The sequence below is a fragment of the Alexandromys fortis genome, unplaced genomic scaffold (genome assembly GCF_014885135.2).
Source record: "Alexandromys fortis isolate MF-2015 unplaced genomic scaffold, M_Fortis_MF-2015_v1.1 scaffold_96, whole genome shotgun sequence".
NCBI lineage: Eukaryota > Metazoa > Chordata > Mammalia > Rodentia > Cricetidae > Alexandromys > Alexandromys fortis.
The window spans coordinates 6,036,178-6,055,855 of record NW_026068053.1 but is presented as its reverse complement, the minus strand read 5'-3'; the positions used below and the strand labels follow the sequence as shown (position 1 = coordinate 6,055,855).

The following is a 19,678-nucleotide window of genomic DNA, read 5'->3' as shown; positions in this document are numbered from 1 at the left end:
ACCTCCCGGAGTCTTCAGTGACTTCAACTCTTTTTCAAAAGCATCTCGTTATACTCAACATTAAACAAACTTTAGTTGGATACTGGATGAATTTTCTTTTCCTTCTCACATATGCAAACATTCTTTGCTTATTATTGTTTTTTAAACATAGTTAAATATTTATAAAGTCATCTGGTTCATTTTTAATTTAAATCATCTTAGATGTGAGAATTGAATCTTTGTACTATCTCTTTCAAACACTTGCCCAAACAATATATTCTCTCCCTAGCAACCATTAGCAAACAATAGCTCCAGAGGGAGGGAAAGGGCTTTATTCTCACACTGAAAGGCTGCAGTCTGTGCAGCAGTGAGTTCAGGAGTGCAAATGTCATGTACCCAGCCATGTGCTGGCAGCACACTTCCCCAGATTTGGGCTTTTATATGCCCTGTTTACATACAATTTAGAAAATTTACAAATCGACTTTCTAATTAAAAATTGTTTCCTTTATTTATTCTCCTCATATATATTACATCTGAATTACAGTTTTCCCTCCCTTCTCTCTTCCCAGTCTCTTCCCCCACATCCCCTCTATCTTACATCCACTCCACATTCTTTCCCTTAAGAAAAGGGCATCACTCTCAAGGATATCAAGTTATAATAAAACTAGGCACATACCCTCAGATTAAGACGAGATGAGGCAACTCAGTATGAGGATTAGGTTTCCAAAACCAGGCAAAAGAGTCAGAGATACCCACCTCCCACTGTTAGGAGTCCTACAAGAACACCAATCTTTACAACCATAACATAAATGCAGAGGACCTAGGTCAGACTCACACAGGTTTCCTGATTGTCAATTCAATATCGGTGAGCTCCTATGAGCCCCAATTAGTTGCTTCTTTGGGCCATCTTCTCCTGTGTCCTTGACTCTTCCAGCTCTTACAACACCCCGCATTTTCTGCAGGGTACCCCAAGGTCCTCATAATGTTTGGTCTCTGCATCGACTCCAGTCAGTTGCTGGATGAAGCCTCTCTGATGACCATTATGCTAGACTCTGGTCTACAAGTAGAGCAAGGTATCATTAGGAATCATTTCATTGACTTTTTTCCAGTTATATTTGGTTCTATCCTATGTTTCTGAGCTATTTGGCCTCTAGGTCCTTGCACCCCAGGCAGTGTCAGGGGTGGAGTCCCTCACATAGCATGGGTCTCAAGCTGGACCAGTCACAGGCTGACCACTCCCACAAGTTCTGTGCCACTTTTACCACATCATATTTTCAGGCAGGTCAAGTTGTAGGTCTAAGGCTTTGTGGCTGGGTGGGTCCTAATTCCTCCAGTGGAAGCCTTGTGTGGTTACAGGAGATGACTGGTTCAGACTCCATATCCTATATCACTAGGAGTCTTTGCTAGGGACATCCTGATAGATTCTTGGGAGTTTCCATTGTACTAGTTTTCATCCTCACCCAATTCTATTCATCTCTCCCAATACTCTCTCCATCCACCTGCCCACCAGATACCTATGGTTCTCATTTCTACCCACACCTAGTACACCTGCAAAATCTGTTCTACTTCCCCTTGCCGGAGAAAGCCATGTGTATCTCTTTGAGCCTTCCTTATTACTTAGCCTTTCTGGGACTGTGCATCATAATATGATTATACTTTACTTAACAGCTAATGTCCACTGTTAAGGGAATACCTACCATGGCTGTGTTTCTGAGTTTGGGTTACCTGTCTCAAGGTGACATTTTTGCCCAAGTTACATTCATTTGCCTGCAAATTTTATAATTGTTTTAAACAGTTGAGTAAAACTCCATTATGTAAATTGCCACATTTTCTTTATCCATTCTTCTGTTGAGGGACAAGTAGGTTGCTTCCTGGATCTGGCTATTACAAATAAAGATGCTATGAACATACCTGAGCAAGTGTTCTTGTGGTTTGGTGGAGCATCATTTGGGTATATGGGCAGGAGTCGTATAACTGGGTCTTGAAGTACATCAATTATTAATTTTCTGAAAAACCAACATATTGATTTTCAAAGTGGCTATACATATTTGCACTCCAACCAGCAATGGAGGGGTATTCCCCGTGCTCCACACCCTTGCCAGCATGAGCTGTCACTTGTGTTTATTTTTAATCTTAGCCATTCTGACAGGTGTAGGACGAAATCTCAGAACTGTTTTGATTTACATTACCCTTATGGCTAAAGATATTAAACATTTTAAAATGTTTCTCAGCAACATTTGAGATTCCTTTGTTACAAATTCTCTGATTATTGAAGTTTTCATTCTAATAATTCTTATAATTGATAATATCCCAAATCAAAATGCAAAATTTTATAATTGAATTGTTTGTTCTATTTTAAATTTGCATTTAAAATAAAATTATTAATTTGATATTAGTTAAATCAGCTTTGCAATAAATTTATAGCATGTAAATGACACACTTTTTATAGCTCTGTTTTTTCCCTTCACCTACCCACTTCATCTATTTACAGAGTTTCTACCATTAACCACCAATTGAAACTATTTCTGTAATATTGTGAACTCCCTCTTATCTGTTGATAATAGGATGAAAGGTAAAAGAGATGAACTAAAGCATATAATAAAAATATAAATGTTCAGCTCTTGAAAGCACTATCTCAGAGCCTTACTCTCAAAAACTGAAAAATAAATAAGCACTTATGTACCCGTGACAGGAAATTTCAGCGCATCTTTTATGCATGAGTAGAAATTTTCAGTGCACTAAACTTAAAAAAGAAAAAAATTTGAGATTTATATGAATATAAAACAGTTTAAAATATAGAGTAGGGAGTTGGGGGAGAGAAGAGGGCCAAATGAAAGCGGAGTCAAGATTACCCTTAGCAGTCAAAAACACATTCTCATGACAAAGAGCTAAGAATTCTCAGTGCAGTAATAGCCCACTTACCTTTCTGCCCTGATGTTACCTCTATCTCTGGCAAGAGGACACAGTAAGCAACATTTATTACCACAGGAAGCAAAAGGTAAGGGCCTGGATGCTCCATCCATCAGGCCAGGCAGTGCCTAAAGTAGCTAGATGGGTAAGATCGTTCATGAATGAGTCCATGAAATCATAATTTCTAGTGCTTCCATAAAAGGGAGATTGGAAATGCGGCCAGAGAGCTTTATTTCCTCTGGAGGCGCAGTTATTGCAACTACAGCAGATCTCTCCTAGGTAACAAGCTGCAAGGCAGCCAAGGGATGGTTTGTCAGGTTTGGGGATGATCTGTGGTGATTAGAAATCAGTCTGGAGCTCCTCAGATGGGACTTTTAAAGCCTTGAATCCATACACAGGGTTGTTTATTCCAGCTAGCCAAAGCCTACGCAGTTTCTTAGGTCAGCTACAAGAAAGTCAGAGCACAGAACACACTGAAATAACTAAGGATTAGAACTAAACAGATGCTTAAATCCCATTTCTCCTAACCAATAGGGCAGCCGAGCAAATGACAATACACTTCACACCACCTGGATCTCAGCACAGCCAGATGGGGCCTCTAGAAAACTGAATCCCACTCAACTGGATGCCTACATGAAGATAGTCTGGTTGATGTGAGTAGCCATCAAAGATTTAACAGTAACTCCGGTTTTCCTTCTATCAGAAATCTTTAATAAATAAATAAAAAATAAAATAAAAAATAAAAATAAAAAATATAAAATAGCAATTTTGTTTAAGTTTGGAATGTGTTGGCATTACAAGGGAGATATTTTTGTATAAAATAAAGTCAACATGTGTTATCCTTAAAAAAAGATTTAACAGTAGGTTGTAAACTATTATTTACAATAATCTAAAGTTATTGTCAATAAGGACAAAACTTTAACATTATTCTGGAAGAGACTGCTGTTCACAAAATATATTCTTTATAGCAATTATAAATGAGAACAAAAATCACTTTTGAGAGCAGTTCTTTTGGATTTTCAAGCAAGGGGTTACTTCATTGTTGAAATTAAAAAAAAATCAATAAATTCTTGCCCAGAAGTATTTACCACAACTCTGATCAAGTGACTTCAGTGTAATGTGAAATCCATTCTTTCATGTTAGTACATTTTCTAAGAGCTCTCTCTGCTAAAACGCAGCCATAGTGTCTCAGATAAACAGCAGATCACCCGGCGGCTCCAAACCCACATTTATTTAGATTCCTTTCTAAGTGAGAATGCTCTCAAGCTGCAGCTTGTTTCTGAGTGTCCAGCCACAAGACTCAACTAGCAATTGCCCTGAGCACTAGGGCACCTTGTTCTCTGATGCCCCTTTGCTAGGAGAATCCACTAAATCCAAAGTCTTGGGATGATGCCATTTTCCCTCAGTTTCCTCTGTTTCCCTGCAAGGATGTGAACATCATTCATCCAGCTTCTGGGCTCCCTCTAGTCACCTGCTTTAGAGCCTGATGGGGAACGGCTCTATCTATACAACAGTTGCCCTTTCAGGTCAGCACTGAGTTGTGGATCAGTAAGGTGGCTTAGCAGATAAAAGAATCTTCCACCAAGTCTGAGAATTTGATCTGGGTTTGATTCCCTAGAACCTGCACCCTGACACAGAGAGAACTGTCCTCTGACCTCTCTATATATGTGTCATGGCATGTGAATACATATACATACAAATACATAAATAATAAAGTTCTGAGTTGTGTCCAAATGCTAAGTGTGGATTCTATATTTATGAAAGAAAAGACTACTAGACTAAAGTCAGAATTATAAAGGACCACCTGAAAAGGTTGACTAATATTCAAACCATTGCTATTTGTAACAATGCACACTTATAATTCTAGCAATCAAAATACCGAGGTAGATAGATCATGAGTTTGAGGATAGCCTGGCCTGGAAAATAAGACCCTCTCCGATTGTTTTTTAAAGGAAAAGAAAACTGGGAGAAGTAAAAACAGTTAATCATCCCCTTGTCTCCTCTTTCTCCAAACCAGGAGTCAATACTTATCCTTGAATAGCTGAAGATTCCTGTCTGGTTGTGTTCAAAATATAACCCCTATATGAAGTATCCCCTTTAGCCCTGGGTGTTTTTTTAAAGCAACTTAAAATTATCCAGGATGTAATACCTTTGTGCTATTTTAAAAATTTCTTAGATTTAGAAAATGTTTTTCTGTGGGTTAATCCTAGAGCCTTAGAGAGCAGTTTGCAAGTCTCCATTTGCCCCATGGACTTTGACATTTCCTTCTCTGCCCTGATTAATCACTAGGGACATGCAAGAAATGCTGACACATTTCGTGTCATTTTTCCAGAAACCACTGTGAAAAGTAGAAGCACAGGAAACTTGCTTTTGAGAGAACTCAAAAGAAAAAGGCATGCCTACCCCATCCAAGGAAAAGCTCAGTTTGCCTCAAGGTTTCTCCAGTTTATGCACCATGGATTGTCTGGCAATAGGAAGATTCCCTATGTGGTCCTCTGCCATATCACATGATCAATTAAGTCACACAAATTACTAAGAGAAAAATCAGAGTTTTAGGTGCAGTCTGGTTTGAGAATATGCATAACAGGTCAAGTTTAGTTCACACAGGCTGAAAACAGGAGGACAAAGTTTGGGATAAGGTGCACAAATTTTGACCAACATAGTTACTCATATACAAAGTTCCCAAAAATGAGGTAGAAAATCACTTCCCTTTACTTAGAAATAGGAAGATATTTGCAGAGCTCTTCATGATATTTGATCTTTAGGAAAGCTAAAGATGTTGACATGGATGGAAACATTGTTATACAGATAAAAGCACTTGCTAATCAGATAGAGAATCCACATGACACGTCCCAATTATCTGTTACTACAGTTTCATGGAGTCCAACGTCATCTTCGGCCTCCCTGGGCACCAGTCAGACACATGGTACAACAATTTACATGCACAAAAATATCCATACCCATAACAAATAAAAAATACGTAAAAGTCAAACAAAATGAAAATGTAAAGACATCAAGGCTTGGCACACCTGCAATCTCAACAGATAGAGGCCGAAGCAACAGAACTGTGGATGAAAGGCAGTCTGGGAAACCATGCCAAAGAGAGAAGAGAGAAAAGGAAGCTGTGTAGTCATCAATAATTTTCCAATTATTCTAGTTCAGGTGCTTGAAGTAATTTTTACTTTTTCAAAATATATTTCTGAATAGTTATTAGAGGAAAATGGTAGTATGAATTTGGAATAGTTGGTCCATCCCCACGGATTGCTCAGGCAGGTGATGGTTTCACTGTCCCCATGCCTTCTTGCCTGTGAGAGACAATCATTCTATAGTTAATGAAGTCAACATTCAGTCAGTGGCACTTTCCTGCTGGCTAAAAGTCCCAACCCACTTCATTACTCACTCTCTTAAGAAGGTCTTTACATAGGAAGAAATTTTACCGAAAGTTCAATCCAGAACCAAAAACAGTGATTTCCAAACTCCAAAAGTAGAAAAATCCTGTACACAAAGTAATTTTATTTTAGGCAGTACCTTTAACTTAATAAATTATTCTTAAAGAGGTCTGGAATTAAATTTAGTCTGAAATCTTTCATAAATATTTCACTCTTTCTAAGAAATAGCTGCAATTATAATATTTGGGTATATATTTAAATTCATAGTTAATAATATTCTTTTTCAATACAATGTGAGTTGTCAAAAAATAAATCTATTTAACTGCCTCTCAAAAGAAAGGAGATTAATCTTTTTATTCATGAATTCCTACATGGGCCTTTTTTTCCCCTCTGGAGAGTAATAGACAATCTTTTACAAGTAACACTTTCAAGTTGAAATCAATCCTCCGAGGAAACTGGCAAGAGTTCCTTTTTTCTTCACCTTTACACTTTTGCTATTCTTCACCTCTTGCAGCATAGATGAAGCTATTTCTGACATGTTCAGGTTGATGGGAGGGAAAACCTTAGCTGTATCACTTTATAGGAAGGAAGAGAGGGAGAGCCAGACTGTAGGAAAGTGAGTAAGGTCTTCCATAGGAATCACAATAAAGGCAGGTATTCCTTAGGAATACTAGAGATGGATCTGACCAATGCACATGTGCATGCACAAACACACAGGAACACACAAAGGCTCTCTCTCTTTCCCTCTCCCTCTGTCTCTGTGTCTCTCTCTGTCTCTCTCTGTCTCTCTCTGTGTCTCTCTCTGTGTGTCTCTCTCTCTGTGTCTCTCTGTCTCTCTGTCTCTCTCTCTCTTTCTCTCTCTCTCTCTCTCTCTCTCTCTCTCTCTCTCTCTCTCTCTCACACACACACACACACACACACACGCAATGCCCATAGCCATTGTGAAACACAGAGGAAATGCACTTATGATGGAACAGAAGTCAAGAAAATCATGCATACTCTAAAAATAGAAAGCTACCATCTTCCTGTGAGTGAAGGGAAGATGAGACACAATTTCTCTCCAGCTGCTTAAATGTCCTCCTCTCTTCTTACTCATGCATAAAACCTAGCATGCTGCACAGTCTTTTTAGGTTCTAGTTCTACTCCTCAAATCCCTTTGGACTACAAAGGCAAGTGTATATTTAATTAGATGATTCATGTGTACCATTGGAGAGCAAACAAGGATTTCCCTTCATACAGATATAAGGAGAGTTTCAAAGACACGTGTGAAAGATATGCAGAGAAAGCATTAGATACAATGTCTTCATGACACAGCATGTTGTACGCAATCACAAGCTGCCTGGTATGGCCTAACAATTGTGTACAATTTCTCTTATTGTACACAATAAGAGGAAGAAAGGCAAGAAGATGAGAAGCAATGACAGGATTTCAGTCAGGGAAAACTTGTCTTTTCATTTAATGAGAATCCATTCAGCCTAACACAAGAATTTATGTTTTCACTCAAAAACCATTCCTGAATATTTGCAGTTAGAAAGACATGGATTAATTTCTGGGAGGAAGGAAACAAAAGCCCTCATAGTCACTGTGCATTCCCAGTATAGTATTGCCTGGTCTTTGAAGACTATATTTCCTTTTATGGTGTGTGTGTGTGTGTGTGTGTGTGTGTATCTATGTGTGTAGACTATGTTTATGTGGGGGGATCTCCTTGTTTGTTTTTATGGTAAATATGAATGTGCATGTTGGTGTGTTCTATTGTGTGTTTTGAAGGTCAGAAATTTATGTTTTGTTTCTTCCTCAAAAACTCTCTAATTTTTGAGACAGAACCCAGAGCTCACTAGATCAAGAAGGCTGACTAGCCAATGAACTCTAAGAATATACCTGTCTCTACCTTCTCAGGGATTGGATTACAAACATTTATTTGGGCTTTTGTGACCTGTTTTGCACACATGTGCTTAGAATGTGAACCCAGGTCCTCATGACTGACATGGGATTTCCCTCTGTATGCTGTGATTACCAATAATGAATAAAGAAACTGCTTTGGACCTATAGCAAGGCAGAACTTAGGTAAGCAGGGAAAGCTAGACTGAATTCTGGGGAAAAGAAGGGGAAAGTCAGGGAGAAGCCATGGAGCCATCTCCGGAGACAGAAGCACTGAAACTTTGCTGGTAGGCCACGACCTCGTGTTGATACACAGATTAATGGAGATGGGTTAAATTAAGATGTAAGAGTTATCCAGTAAGAAAGAACTAATGGACCAAGCAGTGATTTAAATAATATGGTTTCTGTGTGATTATTTGAGTCTAAGCTAGCTGGACGGCCAGGAACCAACAAGTGGCTCCGTTCTCCAACACATGACTGTGGGGCAATAATTCAATTGACTGGGCCATGTTCTCAGCTATGTGAAAAATTTCTGAAGCCTATCCCTAATCAATTGATTTTTTAGATTCATAGAATTTTCACATTTATTTTTATTTTGCCAGCATTAATTCTCACTCTAGAGCAAAATGACTTCTTCATAACCAAATAGCCTGTAAAAAACAAAGTTTTACCTAATTCATTTCCTTTCCCAACCACCTTGAAGGCCATAGAAAACATTCTCCTCCTCAGGACACTGGTTCAGCATGCAGTGTTAGCCTGATCTCTAAGTTTGACGCACCATGCCCTTCAAGCTGACCAAGCAGGCAGATGGCCATTTCTCACTTGTTGGCTTTGGGCTGGGTATTCAGGGTTTTTTTTTTTTTTTCTATTTTGTATTTTTAAAAGTGCAATACACTTAATTTTATTTTTAAATAAAATATAAGATAAAACAAAACTAACACATTGGAATTGGACAAACCAACAGAAAGAAACAAGCATAGGAAGAAGATACAAGAAACAGAACCTCTTGTTTACATAGGTGTACCATAAAAAACACTGAGGTGAAAGCTATAGTACATATATAAAGTTCTGCCCAGACCTTTGCAGGCTCTGTGCCTGCTTCCTCTGTCTCTGTGAGGTAATATTAGCTTTGATCATGTTCATTTAGGGGACCCTTGTTTGTATGGTGTCCTTCATCTTCTCTGGATCTTACACACTGCTTTCTGCCTCCTCTTCTTCAGGGTTATCTGAACCCCAAGGGAAGGGATTTGATGGAGACATCCCATTTAAGGCTGAGTGTTCCTAGGGCTTTAACTCTCTGCATGCTACTGGCTATGGTCCTCCATATTTGTTCCCATCTGTTGCAAGAGGAAGTTTCTCTAATGATGACTTATCAAGGCATTATTCCAGAAATATAGCAGAATGTCATAAGGAGTCATTTTATTACTAAATCTTTATTTTATTTAAACAGAACTATTTGGTTTTACCCTAGATCTTGGAGCTATCTAGTCTCAAGTTCTTTGTCAGTGAAGCAGTGCCAGGTATGGGTTCCATCTTATAGAATGGGCCTTAAGTCAAATCAGATATTAGTTGGTTACACCCACAATCTCCATGCCACCATTTTCCTAGCATATCTTGGAGATAAAAGATTTTGTGTCTGGTTTGATGTTTATGTTTCTTTTGGGTAGCATGCAGAGTACCTGTACCAAAGACTGTACCAAACACTTAAGCATCAATGTTCTATGTCAGCTTAACTTCTCCATGTTCAGTGAGTTGTGTATGTGCTATTGTCTGACCCGCCCAGCAGGTCCTAAGTTACTCCAGGGTCTTGAAGAGGCACTGTCTGAAAGACATGGGGGGAGGGAGAAACAGACGCCAAGCAGTATTCCTTGTCAAGGCATCCCGTTCATTGAAGCAAGTTTTATGTCTTATATACTCCTCAGTGAGGAGCTTGGGTGGAGGGAACTGGGGAAGGGGGAAGGTGGGAAGGAAAGGAGGGGATCAGTAGCTAGGCAGCTAAGCTGGGCAGTTGCAAGGTCAGTGGGTAGAGCACCTGCTGCTAGTGATAAGCAGCAAATAAAGAAGACACTCTGAGGAGTCCTCTGAAGCTTGAATCTCCAAGGTCAGTATACAACGTCTTAGTTAAATTTTAAGTTTTTCTGTCTCAAAATTTCCACCTCAAGACCCTGTGAGACGTGAGAAAGGAGAAGCCTGAAATGGCTCCTGACAATTGCCATGAGTTTTTAGAGAACGACTTACAGTCTTGGCAACAGTTTGGTTTATTTGGGGGTTCTTATGAGATCCCTCTGGCCAACAACTCAATTAGATATGACCATTTCTGATAATGAAAACTTCATTTGGTGACAAGTTGTGGGTCTGTTTTCCCCATTATTTGACAATTTGATTTAGAATACCTTATGCCTTCATGTACAAAAATATTTTAGGAAGCTTCTACTATATTAGGTTTCCATACTATTCTTTAAATAGGTCTTAAATTTAGCTGTGTTTCCTTGTTTTCCCTCCCTCATGCTCTGTCTCCCTTCTCTACTCGGTTTCTTTCTTAGCTGTTGATTCCCTCTAGTCCCTTATTGCATACCTAACATGTGGTTCTAGGGATTGTAGTTTGGATGTCATGGACTTATCATATAAGTTAATACATACCAAATATGTTTTTGTGGGTCTAGGACACCTTACTCAGGAAGAACTTTTTCTAAGTCCATCTATTTGTCCTTAAATTTCATGATATTTTCCTTCCTTCCTTCCTTCCTTCCTTCCTTCCTTCCTTCCTTCCTTCCTTCTTTCTTTCTTTCTTCCTTTTTATGGAGGATGCTTAGGAATATTCCATTGTGTTTTTATTCTTCTATTGAGGGACATCAAGGTTGTTTCCAGTTTCTGTCTATTACAAATAAAGGGGCAATAAACATGGATGAACAAATGTCTCTGTGGCAGAATGAAGCATCCTTTGGTATGTGCATAAGGTGGTACAGGTGAATCTTGAGCTAGATAGATTCCCATATTTCTATGGAACTGCTGCACTGATTTCCATAGTGACCATACCAATTTGTACACCCACCAGCAGTGGATGAATGTTCCCCTCACTCTACATCCTCACCAGCATTAGTTACCACTTGTTTTATTGATCTTGGCCATTCTGACAGGTGTAAGATAAAAAATGTCAATGTAGTTTTGACTTTCACTTACCTGATAGCTAAGGATTTCAATGTCAAAAAATTATAAGTGTTTTTTGGCCATATGTGTTTACTTTTTTGAGATTTCTCTGTTTTGATATCTAACCAATTTAAATTAGGTGATTTGTTTTCTGAATGTACAGTTTTTTGAAATCTTTATATACAGTAATTTGAGATCTTTATATATTTTGGATATCAGCCCATAATCAGATTGTGATTGGTAAAAGTCTTTTCCCATTCTGTAGGGTTGTGTTTTGTCTGAATGATGGTGTCCTTTGCTTTAAGGAAGCTACTCAGTTTCATGAGGTCCCATTTATTAATTCTTGATCTTAGTGCCTGTGCCATTGGTGTTCTATTCAGAAGGTCTTTTCCTATACAAATGAGTTCAAGACTGTTCCCCATATTCTCTCCTATCAAGTACAGTATATCTCATTTTTGTTGAGGGCTTTAACCCATCTGAAGTTGAGTTTTGTTCAGGGTGAAAAGTATGGATCTGTCTGAATACTTCTACTTGCAGCTGTTCAGTTTAACCAGCACCATTTTCTTTTCAAATTACATTCTTTGATCTCCTTCAGTTGTTTCCTTACTCTAACTAGGACTTCAAGTACTAAATGGAAAAGATAAAGAGAAGGTGTACAACTGTATTTTATTCTTGATTTTAGTGAAACCGTTTTTAGTTTCTTGCCATTTAAGTAGGTGTTGGCTATGATCTTACTGCAAACTGCCTTTATTAGGATGAAGTAGGTAGGTACCTTGTATTCCTATTTTGCCAAGCCTTTTTCATGAAGGGTGTTTTTCTCTGATCTGCACTTAACTTTGGAAAGTGATACATATCAATAAAATTATTCATTTCTTTTACATTTTCCAATTTCTCTAGATTTCCTCAGTGTCTTTTGTAATGTCCTCCTTTTCCCTTCTAAATCAGGGAATTTAATTTATCCAATCCAAATGTTAATTTGGATATTCTTTCTCCGTCTTCTACTTAGTTTGGATAAGGATTTGTGTATCTTGTTGATTTTCTCAAAGAATCAGCTCTTTTTCAATGATTCTTTTTATTTTTACTTTTTAAATTCTATGGTATTGATTTTAGCCCTGAGTTTGATTATATCTTGCCATCTACCCCTCTTGGATGTGAATACTTCTTTTTATTACAGAGTTTTCAGGTGTGCTCCTAAGTTAATAGTATGATATTCTCTATTTTTTTTTAATGAAGGTCCTTAGAGCTTTGAGACTGCCAATTAGAACCGCCTTCATTGTGTTCCTAAGTTTGGATTGTAAGACTTTAAGACAATCCTGAAGCCATTTTTGACAATTCTGAATCCTCTCAGCCTCTGTGCCATAGTGCTTCCCCTCCTCCCCTGGGAACCAAGGACCTAACAGCTAAACTCGCATGTACTCAGTTCCTGAACAATTACCCATATACGTACGCTTTGGTTCGGTCCCCTGGGAAACGGGGTCAAAATGACCTCTTACCTCATCTGATCTGGTAACAGCTCTGCAGTCAATTATTGGTAATAGCCCTTTCAAATAAGCCAATCAGAATACTCAAAGAACAACCCCCCTTGCTTCTGTGGCCCCTTTAAAAGTAGACTGTACCTGCTATTTGAGGTCCCTCGGCTCCCCGAATGCTGGGGGACCCTGTCATGACAGAATTAATAAAATCCTCATGCTTTTGCATCGGCTGTAGTGTGTGAGATGGTCTCTGGGGGCGACTCCTTCTCGGTGTTTGGACGCCAGAGTCCAACAGGATATGTTGTGTATTCATTTTAATTCAATTCCTCAAAAAATCTTTAATTTCTTTATTAATTTCTCTCTTTACCTATCTTTTGCTTAGTAGTGAGCTATGTAGTAGGTTCCTTGAGTTTATTAGCTTTCTCTTGTTTCTATTGTCATTGATATTTAGACCTAATCTGTGGTGGTCTGACAGGACACAGAGTGTTATTTCTGTTTTCTTGTAAGTATGGAGACTTGCATTTTGTCTGAGTATGTGGACAATTGTGGACAAAATTCCCTGAGGTATTAAGAAGAAGTATATATTCTTTGTGTTGGGGTCAAATGTTCAGTAAATATCTGTTAGGTCCATTTGGTTTAGAGTGCTAATTAGCTCCAGCAATTTTCTACATTGTTTTTGTCTGGATGACTGGCTTGCTGGGGAGACATGGGTATTGAAGCCTCCCACTGTCAGTTTATGAGGGCAATATGTGATTTAAGCTGTAGTAGTAGTTCCTTGTTGCTGCTGTTGTTTTGTTTTCTTATCAACTTGGGAGCCCTGTGTTTGGTGCATAAATGTTAAAAATTTTAAGGTCCTCTTGGTAACCTTATTTTTTTGATTAGCATATAGTGTCCTTTCATATCCTTTAAAATTAGGTTGGGTTAAGCCTGGCGGTGGTGGCACACGCCTTTAATACCAGCACTCGGGAGGATCTCTGTGAGTTCGAGGCCAGCCTGGTCTACAAGAGCTAGTTCCAGGATAGGAACCAAAAAGCTACGGAGAAACCCTGTCTCGAAAATCAAAAAAAAAAAAAAAAAAAAAAAAAAAAAAAGATTAGGTTGGGTTTAAAATCTGTTTTGTTAGATATTACAATTGCTCTATCAGCTTACCCTTTAGGTCCACTTATTTGAAATATTTTTTCCACTCTTTTACCCTGAGTTGATGTCTATACTTGATGTTAATGTGTGTTTCTTGGATCCTGTTTTTGCACCCATTCTTTTAGAATGTGCCTTTGCGGGGTGGGCAAAATTGGGGCCATTAGTCTTGAGAGATATCCATGAGCACTGTTTGTTTCCTATAAATTGGTTGGTTGTATTTGTTTATGTGTTTTCCCTTTCTGATTTGCTGGCCAGGAATTACTCATTCCTTGTGGGTTTTTTTTTTTTTTTCTGGTTGTTTTCTTTGGGTTGGAGTTTTCTTTTTATCTCCATGTGTAAGGCTGGATTTGTAGATATTACTTAAATTTACTTTTATCACAATGAGAAATTCCTACCTACAAGGGCAAGAGATTACTTCCTTAATAAGGGGGCACATGTTGGTGCCACTAGCTGACAATGAAGCAGCCCTTCTCCAGCAGGCCCTCTTTGCTTGGAGGTCTGCCTTGCCTTAGGCCAGATGAAACAAGCCAGTCAACTGAAGACTGACACTGTGAGTCAAAATATTTTTCCCCTCCTTTAAATAGTCCCTTCAGGTATTTGTAGAGCAGCAAACATGTGTGATTAGCACAGCCTATGATGAGTTCCTTTCACAGATATATCACATGTGACTTTTAACAGCAATAACAGGCTTCCTAACGCTTACTAAAAAGCAAACGTCATAGTTTCTAAGATTGCCCACACATCAGGACAAGGATGTTGAAATGGCCAGATAGCGAATCCAAAATAGGTGCTACTAATGTATTCAGGACTCTAATGGAAAAGCAGACAAGATGTAGAAACAGATGGGTGTGTCTAAGCTGAGATGGAAATGTGAAAAAAAAACTATAAAAAATAATGACTGAAATAAAAACCACTATAGGCCAGGAAAAGAACTGTGCCCATCTATGCAGCCCTCATAAGCCTGGGCCTTTTATTCCCAGCTTCCTAAGCATTAACACAGGGGAAATATTAGTCAGGATGATGGAGTAAGGAATTTAGAGCAAGAAAGGCTAGTCTTTTGGGCTAAGACAGAAGGCACTCCATCTGAGCTCACACTGTCCCTGCACCACCTGCACTGCACTTTGATTAGGCTCTGTTACCAGGAAAATTGATGGAAGGGAAGTACAGAGCACAAGAGCTCTCTCTAATGAAGCATTTCATAACTGCTGCTTCCACACTGTCTGGGCATATTACACCGTCAATTGTGTGACTCCCGCTTATTACCGCTAATTGCTGCACAGAGAATGATGCTGACCGCTGCAGAGCAGCCACTAAGCCTACAAAGGTAGGGCCAAGAGCAGTTAATCGTTTATTAGGGCCGTTGCAAAATCTTGAGAGAAGAATCAATTTCTCTGTAACTATCTGCCTGATAGCAGCAAAGGGCGCTCAGGCTTTTGAATAGTAAATAAAGGCCTCCCAAGGACAGATCGTTAATTCCTCATTGAAACTTGCCCTTTACAGTAACTTGTTTATCATGAGGGACTGTTCATCGTCACACACTTCCCAGCTCACAAATGAATTCTGAAAGCTAGATTCCAGTGTCCTAAGGATATTCTTAATTCTTGCCTTACCCATATTTAAGGCCATATGAGAATGGTAACAAGAGGCTCCAGGGCAGCTGCTCTTCTCTTCCGTGATTGTCTTTTTGTTTCAGGTGGACATCTTCGTGTGTGTTTTACTCTGAAAATGATTCACAGAAATAGAGAGGGACCCTGTGCCCAGCACTTACCTCTCCAGCTGGAGCTTTGGGAAAGGAGCAGCGTTTGAAAGCACGGAGTAGTAAGGTCACTGTAAGAAGGGCCTTTCCCTTTCCTTTAGTGTTCTTGGTGTTTTGGAGTCAAGGACTCCTGCAAATCTATTGAAAACTCTAGAATATTTCTTGAGACAAAGCACATGAACACAAATTTATGCAAAGTGCCACCCTGGCCACAGGGACAGCTTTGCTGGAAGTTTGAAAGAGTTCTTAAAAGATTACCTGCTGTAAGGGCTAAGCTCCTGTCCCACATGACCCTCTGTATGGCTGCTTCTTTAGCTGCTTCCATGAGGAATCATTTCTTCACTCTCCAAGGAATTGTGGGAACATTTTTCATGGAACTCAGCCCAGGCATTCTTTCCTCCCATGGCCATAAAGGTGAAGGGAATTAATTTGTCTTATTATCTGAGGTGGCTACCTGCTCATTTTGTCTGTTCCTTTAACTTCTCAAATATTTGGGCTTTCAGAATCACAGGCATCCAAAGGTCAATACTGATATATTCTCAGCAGCAATAATCTCTGTTTAGTCTTCCAGTTTAGTCTTCTTCTTCCAGTCTCTGCTGTCCCCTGGTGCTAGCAGCCTTCCTAATGATGTGTACAATGTAACATGAGGGCAGATACCCTGCAATCAGGCCCTGGGAACATGGGAAACAGCTTGGATCTTAGCTTCTCGCCTGTCAGGTGTTTACCACTCAAATCACTCTACTCAAAGAACTTGAACTTGCCAAAACAGTCTCTCTCCTCTGTGCATCTTGAGAGAAAATCAAAGCTCATGGCTCCTGCATATGGAAACACTCAATGTTGCCTCCTGGAAGAATATCTGAGAAGGCTGAGATTTTCCACTACCCACACGTTCTTTGGAGACTGCCTGTATTAAAAAGAATCTTGCTCAACTTTGGAAGCCTCATGAGATAGCATCATATACCTTTATGAAACAGTCCACTAAAAGTCTGGGCCAGTGAGAGTATGTGGGAAGAATATGTAATTACAGCAACAAGAAAAAAAGCCCTTTTTATATTATGACCCAAATTTTTGCTTCTGGTCACAGTGTTAGCCACAGTTAAGAGACATAGAGATGTCTGTGGTATGAAAAGTTCTGTGCCCATTGGAAGGAATGTCTTCTTGCTAGACACTGGGCATGCAAAACAGAGACTGATGAAGTAAAACACCAGCTCTCAAGAGATGGGTTTAATAGAGATTTCTCTGGAAACATTAGAAGTGAGAAGAAATCCTGCACAGGAAGACAGCATCATACTCCTCTGGACACAGCCTGGATGTGTCTTCTGGGAAATGCTGGAAGACCCAGCCCTCCTGGAGGGTCCCAGTGAACACAGGCGTGCACACATCACAAATGTACAAAGTGCTTGCTGAACTAGGTGAAACATTAGAGATCGTTACATGGGTTTTACCAAAGATTTCAAAAGGATATTAACTACTATGGAAATATCAACTAATCACTGTCTTAGGGTTCTCTAGAGGAAGAGAACTAGTGGTATGTGTGTGTGTGTGTGTGTGTGTGTGTGTGTGTGTGTGTGTGCACGCATGCATGTGTGTATCTCTGTTTGTGTAAATCAGCTTTGAAATCCAGTGTGTGTGTATATCTTTATAATCTAGTGTGTATATGTGTATGTGTTTATTAAGTCAGGTTTATACTTGTGTATGTGTTTCTTTAAAATAGTGGCAACAGCAGGTCACAAAATTATACCTAAGAGTTGAAACCTGGTGGTTACTTAGTCATGAAGACTGAGTGACTCAGCAGCAATTGGCATAGTCTCTCAATACTTGTTTCTTACTTGGGGAGAGGAGTGACAATCTATCCTTTCTGAGTCCACAGGCTGTGTGTCTCAGCAGCTCCAATCTGGTTCCAGAAACTTGTAAGGCTCCCAGAGAGCACTGGTACCTAGTCCACGAGGAAATGCTTGGTCTGGCATCAGTGAAGGAATCGGCAGCAGCAGCAGCAGCAGTAGCAGCAGAAACAACAAAGAAAACCATCACCAGGAAAAGAGAAGAGGCCAAGCCAGTTAAAACTTAGGTGATCTTCCTTCTGCCATGCCCTTCGTATATGGACTGCCATCAGAAGTTGCTGCTATAGTCTAGACGATGTATCTTCCCGTATTGATCCACTACAACTGATGTTCCCCACTCAGGTGATTCTAATTTGTGGCTAGTTGATATGAAACCAACTCATAATAGTCACTGAGTATAAGGCAAAACCCCATCTTGTTGAGAATTATATCTGAACTGCATAAGCCTAAACTTGAGTGGGAATTATAGAGCAATATCAGCTGGGAAAGATGCAGGACGGGCTCACAGAGACACCGATCCTTTACTAGCATGGACAAAGCAGCTGAGAATTATAATCACTCTGGGCCCCTAGGCAGGCCATTTCCTAAGCCACCCTCTGCTTTATCTATTCATAACCGATATGCTATTGATTTCCTTTGTGGCCAGATATAATGTGGAAAGAGTGCAAACCAAGCAAAGTTATATGACAAAGAATAATTGACTCCAGTGATTAAATGTTACAACAGTCAGATCTGAGACCAGGAAGACAGAATATTCCCAGTGAGGATGGAAAGAGCAAAGTGAGATTACTTAGGCAACACTGTTATCTACGCATCGCTTGAAAGTCAGTACATCCGGAGCCCATTTCATCCACCACATAAAAACAGTACGGAGAGTGTATAAGATTCTGTGGAATTACTTGCGGGAATTTATACCAGTATGCAAATGTATTTAAATTTCTTTACTATTTAAACTCACATAAAGTCATTTGCTATATACTTTATTCACCTTTAACTGTAATACAGAGTCATTTAAGTTCATCCTAGGACTAATTGTTATGTATATGATATGTGTGTGATTCTGGGAATAATATTGTGGCAAAACTGTAACAGCATCCAGTTCTTATAAACCTTCATAAGAAATCAGTTAGTTAAAAGTGTCTGTAAGTCTCATTTTCTGAAAAGAACAAATGATACCTCCAGGAGTATTTGAAATTACTGATCCTTTAATATTAAATATAATGCTCTGATTATGAAATGTGTATACATGCTTTCTGACAAACAGAATTTGGAAATAGTTTAATAAGATATATCTATTATTTTAGAAAAATAGTTCTAGAAATCACGTGTTTGACCTGCTAACATATGGAGCTGAACTAAAATTATCCCTTTAATTTTCAACAGAGGTCCATTAATTCTTAATTTAGCTGTGTTTCAGTAAAACAAATGTACATACACACATGTCTCTCAAAACAGATCCAGGTCTGCCAAAGAGTCTCATCATTTCCCTTCTGTTCCGTCCCCACTGCATGTGTGAAAACAAGGCTTTCTAAACTGCTACAGCCTATGCTCTAGTCCACAAAGAATTTAAGTACTTCAATGTTTCCAGTTATCATTCTGCTAACGAATGCTTCAACATCAAAGAGGGTAATATCTGGATCTTCTCTTGCCTATCAAAGTCTGCTCTTTGGAGATGCTGTTTATGTAATGCTGCCTCCCATCAGATTGACTGTGAGAGCACAGGATCCATTTTATCCCTCAAATGTTATGTTCTTGGAAAAATAGTGGGTTATCTAACTTATAGTGGATATGGGCCACTAAAGATACTTCATTTGTAATTAGAATTTGTATAAAAATACTTCATACAGTTAGAAGCTCTCATTACGTATTTACAAAACTCAGTTACAAAAATAAATCCTTAGAAAAAGTTATTAATGGGAATCCATTTCTCGGGAAGCCAATATCAATACTTTTAGAAATTATGTACTATGTTCTTGACAAATGTGTCTAATGCTGTCATTACCAAGCATAATGTAGGCACTATGGATAACTTGCTTACTATCTCCTCTCAGTAATAAGTGAGCTAGCATACTATCCTAACAAATCCTAAGATTTTAGAATATTAACTTAAAATACAGCACATTAAATACCTTTTAACGTTTTCTCTAACTTTAACTTAAAAGTTTCTTT

At 38.9% G+C, this 19,678-nt stretch overlaps 1 long non-coding RNA gene across 1 annotated transcript; it reads right to left on the bottom strand.

The window, feature by feature from the left end:
- Positions 1–674: 674 nt before the first annotated feature.
- Positions 675–16,059, bottom strand: LOC126487126 (uncharacterized). Its single transcript, XR_007588290.1, has 3 exons — positions 15,927–16,059; positions 1,891–1,985; positions 675–1,036 (listed from the first exon to the last, which is right to left on the bottom strand). It is a non-coding gene; the product is annotated as an uncharacterized lncRNA (long non-coding RNA).
- Between the last annotated feature and the right edge of the window lie 3,619 nt (positions 16,060–19,678).